We start from the raw sequence: 14429 nt of genomic DNA, 5'->3' as shown, positions 1-14429 counted from the left end.
AAAGGAACCTCAATGACTGGAGACATGACCAGTTGTAGAGAGCGATTTAAAGTTGCATGTCATTCCTGTCGCCACCACTGGCCTTTTTTGGAATTTCTTGAGAATATTTTGAAAAATTTCTTTTTGGAAATTGAATTTAAACCTGTTGCTTGCAGTTTGGGCAATTTAGCCATGGCTGCTCTATGCACACAAAACAATAGAAGAAAACATGTGGAAACTTACATCTAACATCAGCTCTGCCTCATCGTCATTGGAGAGATATATCTGAACACAGATCAGCATACTGTCTGGATATTTTTTTATGAAGTCTCTGATGGCAGTCACAAAAGATTTAATAACAATGCCTGATGGGAATCCTTTGATGCCTGTGCCAATTGCTGGGAAAGCTATTGATATGTGCTGGCTCACTGCACACATCTTCAGGCAACATAGGATCATCCTATGTAGTTCCTATAAACAAGACAAATATTGAAGGTAAAAAGCATAATTTGAAACTTTTACAAGCTTTGTTCAAACTTTCAAACTCAACATTTTTAATCAGGTGAAAATACAATAGTGGTCTGTTTTTTTTAACACGGACTGAATTTAAATACAAGAAAAGACAACTCCGAATTTTATACTTGGTGATTTCAAACCATATTTCTCAAAAAACCTGATGTTTTAGTGATTGTATGTACAATCAATGAACTGTACAACCCCTCAAAGATTGAGTGGGATGTCTGCTTATCTTACTGCAAGCAGAGGCTGTGTGTTTAAGAGTCAGTGTTATACAAACAATGACTCTGCGATGTTGGCTGTTCAGTACATGTCCATACCCGCCAACTCTCACGCATTGGGCGTGAGACTCACGCAATCACCCAAAAAAAATGAATATGCTTGAGATTTTTGCCCCAACTTCCACAATTTTATATATACAGTACTATCATTGATACATCAATTGCCCCAAAAACCAAATCTCACGGATTGCCCACCTCTTGGGTTGGCAGGCCTGTACATGTCTGAGTCCAGTTGCAAGGGAACCGCTATGGCTGAAAACATGCCCAGTTGTAGAAAGCAATTAAAAATTAGATGTTATTCCTGTCACTGCCAGTGGCATGAATTCAACCCAAACCTGTTTTTTACATGTCAAATGATCTTACCGCTAGCCCATGGCCACAAATTGCATGTGATATCCCTAATTCAAATATATTAAATGTAATTCTACAAATGATAAAACCTCGGCTGGTAAATAAAATGTGAAATAGACAAAGTTGCAGTTGGTTGGAGATCAAAAATATTGGCAAAAATTATTATTTATGTACTCTAGTACGCTGGCAATCACATCCTCTGGATTATGGCAATCTGAAGTATGTGCGAAATTATTCTACAGGGCGGCAAGGTAGTTGAGTAGCACAGATGGTAGTGTGCTTGAGTAAAAAGCTGCATATTTGGGTTTCATTCACATGCGGTGAAATCTTTTTCCTAATGTTCTTATCGCCGCTACTGATGGACCAAAATGGCTCTTATTGTAGTAAAGATTTGCTATATTTTATTTTAAATATAAAGACTTTATGTCAATTTGCTCAGAATAAGTTTTTTTCAGCTGAATTACATATTTCATAATTCACATCTTAATATGGCCAATCACAAATATGGGCTGTACAAAAAGAGCACAAAATATCAAAACTATTGTATACAGATTTTTGTGAAAGAGCATATATATATATATATATATATACATATATATATATATATATATATATATATATATATATATATATATATATATGTATATATATATATATCTATATATATATATATATATATATATATATATATATATATATATATATATATATATATATATATATATATATATATATATATATATATATATATAGTTTGAGTATATATATATAGTTTGAGTATATATATATATATACTCAAAAGTGTACAGCAGACAGTGAAGGAGGAAAAGCAAAGCATCAAAGCATATGCAGCCTCTATGGCTATCTCAGATAAGTTGCTAGCTGAATTTCAATCGGCTGCTCTTACAATGGACTTTCGCCCTGATGATGAGGAAATTGACTGGCACACGAAACCTCTTCATGGTGCTTACCACCGACAAATATCTAAGGTTGGCGATCTTCACCAGACATATATGTGGCTGAACAAAGGAAACCTAACGGCCGATACAGAGTCGCTAATCATGGCAGCCCAGGAGCAAGTGCTCCCAACAAGGCAACTCCAAACAAAAATCTATCACACTAGAGACGATCCTAGATGCAGACTGTGCAAAGATGCACCTGAGACCATCCAACACATCATCAGTGGATGCAAGCAGCTAGCAAGAAATGCATACACTGAGCGGCATAATCATGTCGCAGGTGTTGTGTACAGAAGTCTATGTGACGAGTATGGCCTTAATAAACCACAAAACTGGTGAGAAACTCCTGGTAAGGTCAATGAAAATGACCGTGCTAAGATCCTCTGGAACTTCTACATCCGGACTGACAAGCATGTCTTAGCAAACCAACCAGATATAGTGGTGGTGGACAAGGAGAACAAGAGAGCCACTATAATAGATATAGCAGTACCCAATGACTACAATATAGACAGCAAAGAAAAGGAAAAGGTAGAGAAATATCTCCCTCTTGGAGAAGAGATTGAAAAATGCTGGAATGTAAGAACAACTGTAATCCCAGTAGTCATTGGGGCCCTGGACGCAATAACACCAGCGCATAAAATGTGGCTTGCCCAAATACCAACAGCAATCAACTCAGGTGAGTTGCAGAAAAGTGCGCTACTGGGAACAGCTAAGATCTTGAGGCGCGTGCTCAAACTTCCAGGTCTCTCGCAGGAGACCCGAGTGAGAGCAGAAACTACCACCCATACGGGTTACCCGGGGTGAGGAATCAATTTTTTCAATTTTTTATATATGTATAAATATTGTTTCCTCACCCCGGGTAACCCGTATGGGTGGTAATTTCTGCTCTAACTCGGGTCTCCTACCAGAGACCTGGGAGTTTGAGCACTCGCCTCAAGATCTTAGCTGTTCCCAATAGCGCACTTTTCTGCAACTCACCTGAGTTGATTGCTGTTGGTATTTGGGCAAGCCACATTTTATGCGCCGATGTTGTTGCGCCCAGTGCTCCAATGACTATTGGGATTACAGTTGTTCTTAAATTCCAGCATTTTTTAATCTCTTCTACAAGAGGGAGATATTTCTCTACCTTTTCTTTTTCTTTGCTGGCTATATTGTAGTCATTGGGTACTGCGATATCTATTATAGTGGCTCTCTTGTTTTCCTTGTCCACTACCACTATATCTAGTTGGTTTGCTAGGATATGCTTGTCAGTGCAGATGTAGAAATCCCAGAGGATCTTAGCACGGTCATTTTCATTGACCTTACCAGGAGCTTCCCACTAGTGTTGTGGTTTATTTAGGCCATACTCATCTCATAGACTTCTGTACACAACACCTGCGACATGATTATGCCGCTCAGTGTATGCGTTTCCTGCTAGCTGTTTGCATCCACTGATGATGTGTTGGATGGTCTCAGGTGCATCTTTGCACCGGCTGCATCTAGGATCGTCTCTAGTGTGATAGATTTTTGTTTAGATTTGCCTTGTTGGGAGCACTTGCTCCTGGGCTGCCATGATTAGTGACTCTGTATCGGCCGTTAGGTTTCCTTTGTTCAGCCAAATATATGTCTGGTGAAGATCGCCAACCTTACATATTTGTTGATGGTAAGCACCATGAAGAGGTTTCGTGTGCCAGTCAATTTCCTCATTATCAGGGCGAAGGTCCATTGTAAGAGCAGCCGATTGAAATTCAGCTAGCAACTTATCTGAAGTGGCCATGGAGGCTGCATATGCTTTGATGCTTTGCTTTTCTGCTTTCACTGTGTGCTGTACACTTTTGAGTCTCCTACCGCCATCTTTCCTATTGAGATACAATCTATTAGTATCAGATTTTGGGTGGAGTGCTCAATGCATGGTCAGCAGTTTATGAGTTGCTATATCTGTTTCCTTGATGGCTTCCTCGGTCCACTTTATTATGCCTGCTGGATATCTTATTACTGGCAGTGCGTAGGTATTTATTGCCATGACTTGGTTTTTGGCATTGAGCTGGCTCCATAGGACCTGCTAAAGGCGTTACTTGTATTCGATAATGGCTTTGTGACGTACCTCGGCTTCATGGTTGATGTTGCTTTGCATAATCCCCAAGTACTTGTACCCTTCTTTTATATCTTTGATGGTACCATTTGGCATTCTTAGGCCATCTGTGAGCATAGAATGGTCTTTCTTAAGAATTAGCCTTCCACATTTCTCAATACCAAAGGTCATTCCGATGTCCTTGCTGTACACCTGATGAGGTGTATTAGCGAATCAATGTCCCTTTCTTTGTTAGCGTACAGCTTGATGTCATCCATGTAGAAGAGGTGGTTTTATCTTGGTGCCAATCTTAAACTGGTACCCATATTGAGTCTCCCTTAGAATATTGCTTAGAGGGTTTAGGCATATGCTGAAGAGCAGCGGTGATATGGAGTCACCTTGATAGATACCTCATTTAATTTTTACACTCGCCAGCTTTTTTCCATTAGCCTCCAGTTTCGTCTTCCATTTGGTCATTGACATCTTGATGAATGCCACAAGAGCAGGGTGAACATTGTACATACTGAGGCACTCAAGTATCCAATTATGGGGAATTGAATCATAGGCCTTTTTGTAGTCGATCCAAGCCATAGCAAGATTGGTATGCCTTCTCCTGCTGTCTTGACAGACCGTCCGATCCACCAGTAACTGATGTTTGGCTCCTCGGGTGTTGCGCCCAATTCCTTTCTGAGCACTGGTCATATAGTGGCTCATGTGCTTTTTCAGTTTGTCTGCAACTATTCCTGAGAGCAGTTTCCAGGTGGTGGGCAAGCACGTTATTGGTCGATAGTTCTTGGGAATCGGCCCATGCTTTGGATCATTTATCAGAAGTACAGTTCGTTCTTTGGTCAGCCATTCCGAATGGTTGCCTTCTTCTATTAGGCATTCCATCTGCTTAGCCATTCTAGCGTGAAGTGATGTCAATTTCTTCAACCAAAAGGCTTGAAACATGTCATGGCCAGGTGCTGCCCAGTTCTTCATACGCTGCACTCTGCACTTGATGTCCACTTCGCTGATGGTGAGTCCTTGCTGAGCCACAGTGTGTTGGTGGCTCTTTTTAAGCCTCTTCAGCATTGGTGTTATGAGTAGTCTCTTTCTCCCAGATGTCCTTCCAGAACTTTGAGGTGCTGGATCGAGGAGGATCTGACATTGGCCTCCGCAGTTCACCTTTGAACTGAGAATACACTTTAGATGGATTATTGATGAACAGTTTGTTCATTCTCTTGTTATCCCGCTCTTTGGTGTACCGCTTCAGTCGTGTCGAGAGTGCTACTAGCTGCTGTTTGGCAGATTCTAGAGCTTCTATTGTGGCTTTCCTTTTTGGACGTTCCAAACTGTGGTTATATCTCTCACTGAGCCTACTAACTTTCTTGCGCAAGTCTTTGATCTTATTTTGTAGCCTCAGCTGCCAATATGGAATGACTTGAAGCCTTTTTGACAGTGGCTTAATACCCATCTCCTCCAAGACGACGGTTGCTGTACTGTAGATTAAGGCATTAGTATCACTGATCGATCCAGTTGAGATCGACTCCAGTGCCAAGTTAATGTCTTCTAACAGCTTCTTGGGTATGGTCTTGCTAACTCTCTGTAGTGGTACCCTGCTTCAATAATCATTAGCAGCTGGCATCTTGTTGATGATATTTTCCGCAAGCTCCTTCACCCTTGGGTCAAGGTGCATGTCTTCTCCAACTTGTGAGTCTTGTGTTCCCTTGCAACTTGTCTTCTCCACAAGATCGTGTATGTGTGACAGTGTGTGATGATATGCACTCCTCGTTGGCCGAGGTTACTTGAGTGAACTGTTCCCTAATTTCACCTACCTCAAGTTCTGATATGAGGTGCCGCTTGATTATGTTACTCCTCTGAGCTACAAGTTGCTTAGCGGTTAGTGGCAATTCAGGGCGCATGTTTATCCACAGTTGACGCATCTAGCCCATATAGCCCCACTTGTGAGGTTCACTCATAAAGTAGCACTGCATGAGGTCCGTGTTATCAGTCCGAGTCCATTTCATCCGTTTTGAACCAGTAGCCCATTTTTCACTGCCTTGTCCTGGTTCAGCTACAGCAGAGCGGACCATGTTTGACCGGGCGACGTCCGAGCCGGCATGGCTTTGGTTATTGCACTCATCATAGAGGTTGTAGATGTTATACAAGCAAGGGTCTTGTCTAAGGACTGCCAGAAGGGTGCAGTTGTTGGGGTTTGAACCTAGGACCTAATGATCACTGGCCCGACACCTTACCAACTGCACTATCCGTCCTGTATATATATATATATATATATATATATATATATACCAACTGCGCTATCCGTCCTGTATATATATATATATATATATATATATATATATATACAGGACGGATAGCGCAGTTGGTAAGGTGTCGGGACAGTGATCATTAGGTCCTAGGTTCAAACCCCAACAACTGCACCCTTCTGGCAGTCCTTAGACAAGACCCTTGCTTGTATAACATCTACAACCTCTATGATGAGTGCAATAACCAAAGCCATGCCGGCTCGGACGTCGCCCGGTCAAACATGGTCCGCTCTGCTGTAGCTGAACCAGGACAAGGCAGTGAAAAATGGGCTACTGGTTCAAAACGGATGAAATGGACTCGGACTGATAACACGGACCTCATGCAGTGCTACTTTATGAGTGAACCTCACAAGTGGGGCTATATGGGCTAGATGAGTCAACTGTGGATAAACATGCGCCCTGAATTGCCACTAACCGCTAAGCAACTTGTAGCTCAGATATCAACTTGTAACTATATATATATATACTAGCTGTGCCACCCGGCGTTGCTCGTGTAATAGAAGAGTTTTTGGACAGAAAATTGATTTGTATTTAACATATAACAACATTTACCATTCTAACTTTCAAACTACATATCATGAGAGAAGTGTGTCGTGTAGTTGAAATAAATTAAGAGAGAAATAAAAACAACTGTAAAGGTTTTAAAACTGTCAAACAACTGTACCTTTCAAGCTACTGGCCTGGCATATTGCCAATGAAAACTGCACTAAGTTAGTTAATAAGATTAGGCTTCCAATGACAGTAAGAATTCCATGAATTTCCATGAAATTCCATGAATTTGAGTCTTTATTGTCGTCAAGCTCAGCTGTTTTAATAATGGATATAGCCGGATTTTTAACAGACAGACGGAATTCCAACACACGTACTTTGAGAAATATATATATATATATATATATATATATATATATATTTATATATATAGGTAACCACAAACAATGGCTCCCAAAATGCAGACAAATGACAGAAGACAGACGACATGCTTTGAGATCTAATCAAAGTATGTCGTCTGTATATATATATATCTCAAAGTATGTCATCTGTTTTCTGTCGGTTGTCTGCATTCTGGAGATAGATCTGAAATTTTTGATGTTGAAATTCCGCATTCCGATGGTTTTGAACCAAAACCACCGGTTGTGACCAAACTCGTTTTCATATAACGAATACACCACTGCATGCTAATTATTTTAGCTTTAGGTTTTCGACCAAATATTTGTTCATATCGGAATTCGAACATAAATTCGGTTCTCAACCAAACCGGAGCATGCGCATTGAAATTAGCAAAGCTCCGGAAACAACGAACAGAGAATGTTTTTACGCTTCATAAATTGTCTACAAAAAGTGAGGAACTATCTGGGATGACGTCTCCCCTACCGAAGAAATTTGCTAGGGAGATAACCCTTCCAGTCGAGTTACACTAAATTGTTTTGGAGGAGAATTCTTCTTTTAAAATGTGAAGTAAATGTGCCATTGCTGTTTATATTTTCTTTTACCTACAAATTTTTATGTAACTGATGTGTTGCATTTCTTGCTGTTTCATTATCAATTTCTGCAATTTTTAGTATCGTATGTTAACCTTTAAGGTTTTTGATGTTTGAAGAGCCATATGAATTATTATAATATGAAGTGTTTACTTTTGTTTTCTTTTTCCATCATCATCATAAATAAAAAACTTTTTCTTAAAATTAAACACGATCTTTATCTACCCGTTTCTATTTATAGTATGCAGTATACAGTACAGCTTATTGTGAAAAATTTTGAAAAAATATTTTACCGAAGTTGTTGTTTTTGTCCTGGAACGCATTACATAATTTACATAGTTTTTTTTAATGGGAACAATTGTTTCGGATTTTGAACAACCTTCTTACAAGTCGCTGAAATTTATGAAATTTTAAATTTACAGTGGTTTGAAACCTTTGCAGTTGTTTTATTCATTTTTAATTTAGTTGTCCTGCACAAAACCTTTTCCTCATGATATGAAGTGTGAAAGTTACAGCTGTTTGAAAAAGCTTAAAAGCCTTTACAGTTGTTTTTATTTTCTCTCTAAATTTATTTCAATTACACAAAACACTCATGATATGATATGTAGTTTTTCATGATATGTAGTTTGAAAGTTAGCGAGGCAAATTTTGTTATTTGGTAAATAAAAATAAGTTATACTAAATTACAATGATATAAAAATAAAATATACTTTTTTGTTACCTTATTTATTAAATAATTTTTCATTGTAATCATAGCTAAACAGATTATATTTAGCCATTACTTGATAATAATTTCTCATTTACATTTAAACACTTTTACAGTTGTATTTTTCTTCCTAATTTATTTCAACAAAAAACTTCTTTCATGATATGAAATTTAAAAGTTGCAGTTGTTTAAAAAAGCTTGAAAACCTTTATAGTTGTTTTCTTGTTCCTCTTAATTCATTTGAACTGCTTAAAAATATTTTCTCATGATATGAAGCTTAAAAGTTATAATGGTAAATGTTGTAAACGGTATGTTAAATAAAAATAAATTTCAAATACTTTTTTATTACTCGAGCAACGCCGGGTAGTACAGCTAGTATATAACATATACCTACATATCTGATATCTATATATATATGTATCTCAAAGTCTGTGTGTCATGTGTCTGTATTCCGGCTATAGCTATTATTAGAATAACTGTAGCTGGACAACGCTGCCTGTCATGGCGTACTCTCATTAGAAACCTATCACTTAGCAAGCTTATGGAAATTTTCCATTGGCAATGTGCCAGGCCACTTGGCAATGGCTTGCCACTTGCTGGAGAGTTGCCTGCCAGCAAGTGGCTGGCAACTCTCATTACTTCTCATTGTTTATAAGTTGATTTTTAATTCCATTTTCCATTGGCAATGTGCCAGGCTAATAACAAATGGTTGGCAACTCTCATCACTTCTTATTGTTTATAAGCTGATTTTTAATACCCGGGCAACGCCGGGAGGCACAGCTAGTGTCTACTATATAAACGGCAATCGTTGTGTGTGTGATTGATTGTCCGCCTTATAGAGTACCGTACTTTTTGGACTACTACCCGCTACTAGGTATCTAGGGCGCGTTAACGGGAATTGACGGTTAATACACGCATCTATACATAACCTACCTATTCATCGGTTTTACACAAAATCACATCACCTTCGGTTAGCGCGTGCCTCTTTACGGCGCCCAACGACACTGGCGCGTTTGAAACAGTAAATTTGCTGCCATTTTATAAAGCACCGTCCTGAGTTCAGCTGCCTGTACAGCTATACAAATGTACTAATCATTAAATAAAATAAATTAATGAGTAGTAATTTACATGCGATTAATTTTTACTGCCAACGTGTACCAAGAAGGTCACGCGAACGTTGGTTTATTGCAGTCACTAGAAAACGCAGTTCTCTCCTACTAAATTTTTACATAAAAAAGGTACAGTAAGTATTTCTTAATCAATGTTGTATTGTATATGAATTGCCACACTTCTACTACATAACCCTTTCATTCGCGTCCGTGTACAAATTTAGCTATCGGCCTACTGCCAACCATTTTGCCGATATTGCCTAATATGTATACATTATTTTTTCAATTTCAATCTCGATCTAGAACGTTTGTTTTGGTTATATACTTTATTTTGCCGACATGTTAACAAGCACTGTTATACAAAAAATTCGTTGTGTCTATACTTTGTGCATTTTAATTATCTGTGTAATCACAAAAATTTGATATGGCTATAATTTCATCAACATAAGTAGTTATTTGTTTCTTAACTCGGACGCATTTAATGAACTCGCACAAAAAATCTTCGTTTTTAAGTTGGAAATTCTCAAACGAAGATTTAAAATTAAATTTTAGGCTAATTTTATAGAGAAATCTTTGGACAACACTGTCACTACTATAAAAGTCTTAAAGATCGTTGGTTATGTTATCAACGAATAATAAAATTCAGTTGCTAGCAATTGCTGGGAAAGTGGCAAAAATGTGTTTACTGCGGTCGACCATGGAAAGCGCATGAATGAGTCTACTTCAGTGAAAGGGTTGAAAACGTTGGATTTGCCACTGTTTGTGATAGTAAACATGTTCATTTCCTTCCGCAGCTGAGTTACTTTTACTTTTTTTTTCAGCTACAAGTACTACAGATCTACAGCTACTACAGAACTTGCACAGGCACTCCGAGCGTTGCGATAGGCAACGGTGAGAAGAAAGTGAGCAGTGTATATTACAAAAAAAGCACACAATCTCATTCAATTTTAGAAACGCTTGAAGCAGTGCAATGTCTTCCAAAAAGCCTACTGCTCAAACGCAAGAACAGATTGATTCCTGTAGAGAAAGGGACCGAATTCGCAAAGCAGCAGCTAGACGAGCAGAAACTGCAGAGCAAACGCAGCTACGCCCACAACGAAGCGGAACTGCTACTGCATCTGCTAGAAGTGCAGAAACTGCAGAGCAAACACAGCTACGCCTACAACGAAACAGAATAGCAGCTGCTAAAAGAGCAGAAACTGCTGAACAAACATAGGTACATCGAGAGCAGGCCAGAATAGATGCTGCAGCCGCTAGAAGTGCAGAGACTACTGAACCGACCCAGCAGCGACTCAAACGGCTCAGAGCAGCCGCTACATCGGCCAGACGTGCAGAAACCTCCGAGCAGATGCAGCGGCGACAAGAACATGATGCACTAGCTACAACAGCTGCTCGGTGAGCTGAATTTTCTGAGCGGATGAAACGGCGACAACAGCGAGATGCACTAACTACAGCAGCTGCTACCAGGCGCCGTGTATGGTCAGAAAACTTCGCACTTGACTACAGTCCTGCAACACAGTATAGGGCCAAATTTTTTATGGGACGAATGTCCAAAAATGCTCCAGATGTAGTGCCGTACGTTGGTAAGGTTAGAGGCCATATATGTAGTTTATATAGTAGATTTTATTGATAATAAATTTTATCAACAACCACATTACTGCTGCACAGTTTGTATATACCATGTCAAAACACAGGCTATAGACGAAGAACTGGTGAGTCATGATTAGTGTTTCAAGCATGTAGAAGTCTCAATTCAATAAATGCTGGTGATAGCTAAGCAGTGCAATAGGAAAATATTTTCTAGAATTTCTTAAAATATGTAAAACTTTTCAATACTGCCAGTTTGAAGAACTTCAGTTTGCCTAGCCATGTCAATTTCATTATCAGTTCTGTGTGCAAAATTAGGACAATTCCGATTTGAGTGGTCCGAGACTGATGCATTGTAAACTAACTGTAAAACACATCGCATATTTCCATTGGTCTCCAACATTATTGACATATACAACTGCATATGTGTATGCAGTCAGATCAGCACAAAAATTTCAGTAGATTGCATATTTGGAGTTGTTTTACAGTATGAAAGACAGCTCTCAATAAAACTATTGCTTTGCGTAAATTTGTTCCCGAACACGGGCAATGCAGCTAGTATATATATATATTGGTGTATGTTATATAGGTAACTTTTAGGAAATGTGATCCCACAATGATTGCCTAGAGCTGTTTGCTACTAGCTTGTACTTAAGGTAATCTTGAAACATATGTTGACAGTGCAATGACCTTGACCTTCACAAAAGCTATCACTAAAGAAACCATAATGCGTAGAATATCTATAAAATAGTTAAGGAAAGCATAAGACAAAATTATATTCAAAACAAGAAATTTTAAAAAATTGGCAAACAAGATAGGTGCGATTGCGATCATACCATTTATTTGTTTCCCTGTTTCTTGCCCTCATGGAAGCAGCTACTACATGCAGTTACTATTTACATAACTATTTACTTTGCATCAGAAGACTAAAACATCTATGCAAACCAAGCTATAAGTATAGTCAAAAACTTCGAACAACATAATGACATCTTCAATTGAAGCAGACCATGTGTTCTTATTGCCTAATGCTGTCTAAACTTTGCTATAACAAACAGAAGACAATATTATTGAAAGTAAAAAATAATTAAAATGGTGAGGTTTGACAAAAGTTCTATAAGCAGTAGTTCATAAGAGAGTTTTGGAGTTGTGCCTACTCATCAAATGTTGGAGGTATTATAGCTGTGGTTAACAACTTTGCTTTAGGTGACAAGAGAATTAGGCAGAAACCAGAATGCGCATCAAGGACAATAAACTCTGTGACATATTTAAGTGCCTCAAGACCTGACTCAACGTGAGCTATTGGGTGAAGTTCACATTGAACAGTTTTGTATGGATTCCGCAAAATTGTGGAATCTTTTTATTAACTTTGGAAACAACTAACGTCGAGGCATATTATTATGTTAATCAAAGGAATCACTGAGAGGGAAACAGTATTGTGTGCAGTAAATATTATCGCAGCATGTTGGTGGTGTCGTGATGAGTTTTACTTAATCTGTAAAAAATTTTGTAACCACTAAGCCATGGTCTTGCAGCAACTTAGACAAAATTTGTTGCTTGTGCTTGTTGATCTTGCTTTTGATAACAAAACGTAAACACTAATTATGTGACTCCCTTATTTTAGGTACTATAACAAAAAATTTAACAAAACCTTACTCAGCAAACGACAGGTAAGTCCAAAGACTTGAGTAACCTGATGTATGTACCCTTTTGTATCAAATTTTTAGAATGGGATGTTTAAAACTTGCTTCACTAACGTTTGCTGCAGAATTTTTTCATTTGACTTTTGATCGTACCATATCTCCTCGTTAGCTCACACTTTACTCTTTTTAAAATATTTATTTTAATAAAAGTTCTTTATTATTATCATAAATATATCGAAAATTAATAGTAATATTACAAAATTACGTGTCCATCTGTCCGAAGCCACGGTTTGTAGCTGGAAAAACAATTGGCTTATAAAAATAATAATAATTAATAATAAAAAAGAAAAAACTGGATCTTACAGGATTCACACTTTCGACTCTCAGCATTGCGGGCTGCCACTCTAACATCTGCATCACTCGATTTGGCACCAGTAATCTTGAATAATTGTATGCATAGTTATTACACCAAACGATCTCTCATTGCACACTAGATTTATGGATTCGCAAAATATTTCATCGATGCATTCGAAATAAACTCACTTCAATATTTTGACCGTTCGACCAGTGATGACAGTTGCAGTGAAGAATCTGTTTGCACGGCATCCGATAACCTTTTGTTTTAACAACAGAGCCGGCAGCAAGCGGAACTTGAGCTTGGCATGCCTCCTTTAGCTGAGGTCCAGCCTTGGCAGCGATCGCTTTAGATAGAGGCGTTGAAAAATCCATAGATTCTCCAGTTGAGTTAACTATGGTGTCAGCCTGCAGAAACCATAATTATCATTAAGAAGCACTTTGAAGAAGTCACCAAGGCAACAAACAAATATAAGTACAATAAAAATGATGAAGTTTCTATTTTCTGCTGCAAACGGCAAAAGAAAAATTTAGGATGGCGAGGCATAATTAGTATAGCAATTGCCTCATATTTAGGATACTACCAAATTCCCTTTCGAAATACATTCTTACAGTTTAAAAAAATTACAAGATGTTGTTTTGTTGTGTTATTTAGGAAACTTCATAATTTACATCCAGCGGTGAGGAGTTATGTACTCTTTATTCTTTAAAAGAAGTAATAAGCTCTTATATTCACATTAACTTTTACTTGCTGTGATACATTTGCAATGAACGGTGGTTTATATTTCTATAAACGTATTTATACTGTATACTATAAACTACCTACATATACATGTATATGCTATACAATATATAACATAAACTATATAGTATATACAGGGCAGCTACATGTATATACCCTTCTCAGCTGCAATAATGCCAACATATTAGTGTGTGGCAAGGTCCCATCTACTTAGTGTATAACAAGGTCCCATCTAGTTCGCGTACAGTAAGGTCTGACCTAGTTAGTTTACAGCAAGGTCTCATCTAATTAGTGTACAGTAAGGTCCCATCTAGTTAGTGTACAGCAAAGTCCCATCTAGCTTGTATTCATCAAGGTGCCATCTAGTT

This window comes from Watersipora subatra, chromosome 11 (genome assembly GCF_963576615.1).
Source record: "Watersipora subatra chromosome 11, tzWatSuba1.1, whole genome shotgun sequence".
NCBI classification, from domain to species: domain Eukaryota; kingdom Metazoa; phylum Bryozoa; class Gymnolaemata; order Cheilostomatida; family Watersiporidae; genus Watersipora; species Watersipora subatra.
The sequence above is the reverse complement of the archived record's forward strand: the minus strand, read 5'-3'. Positions refer to the sequence as shown.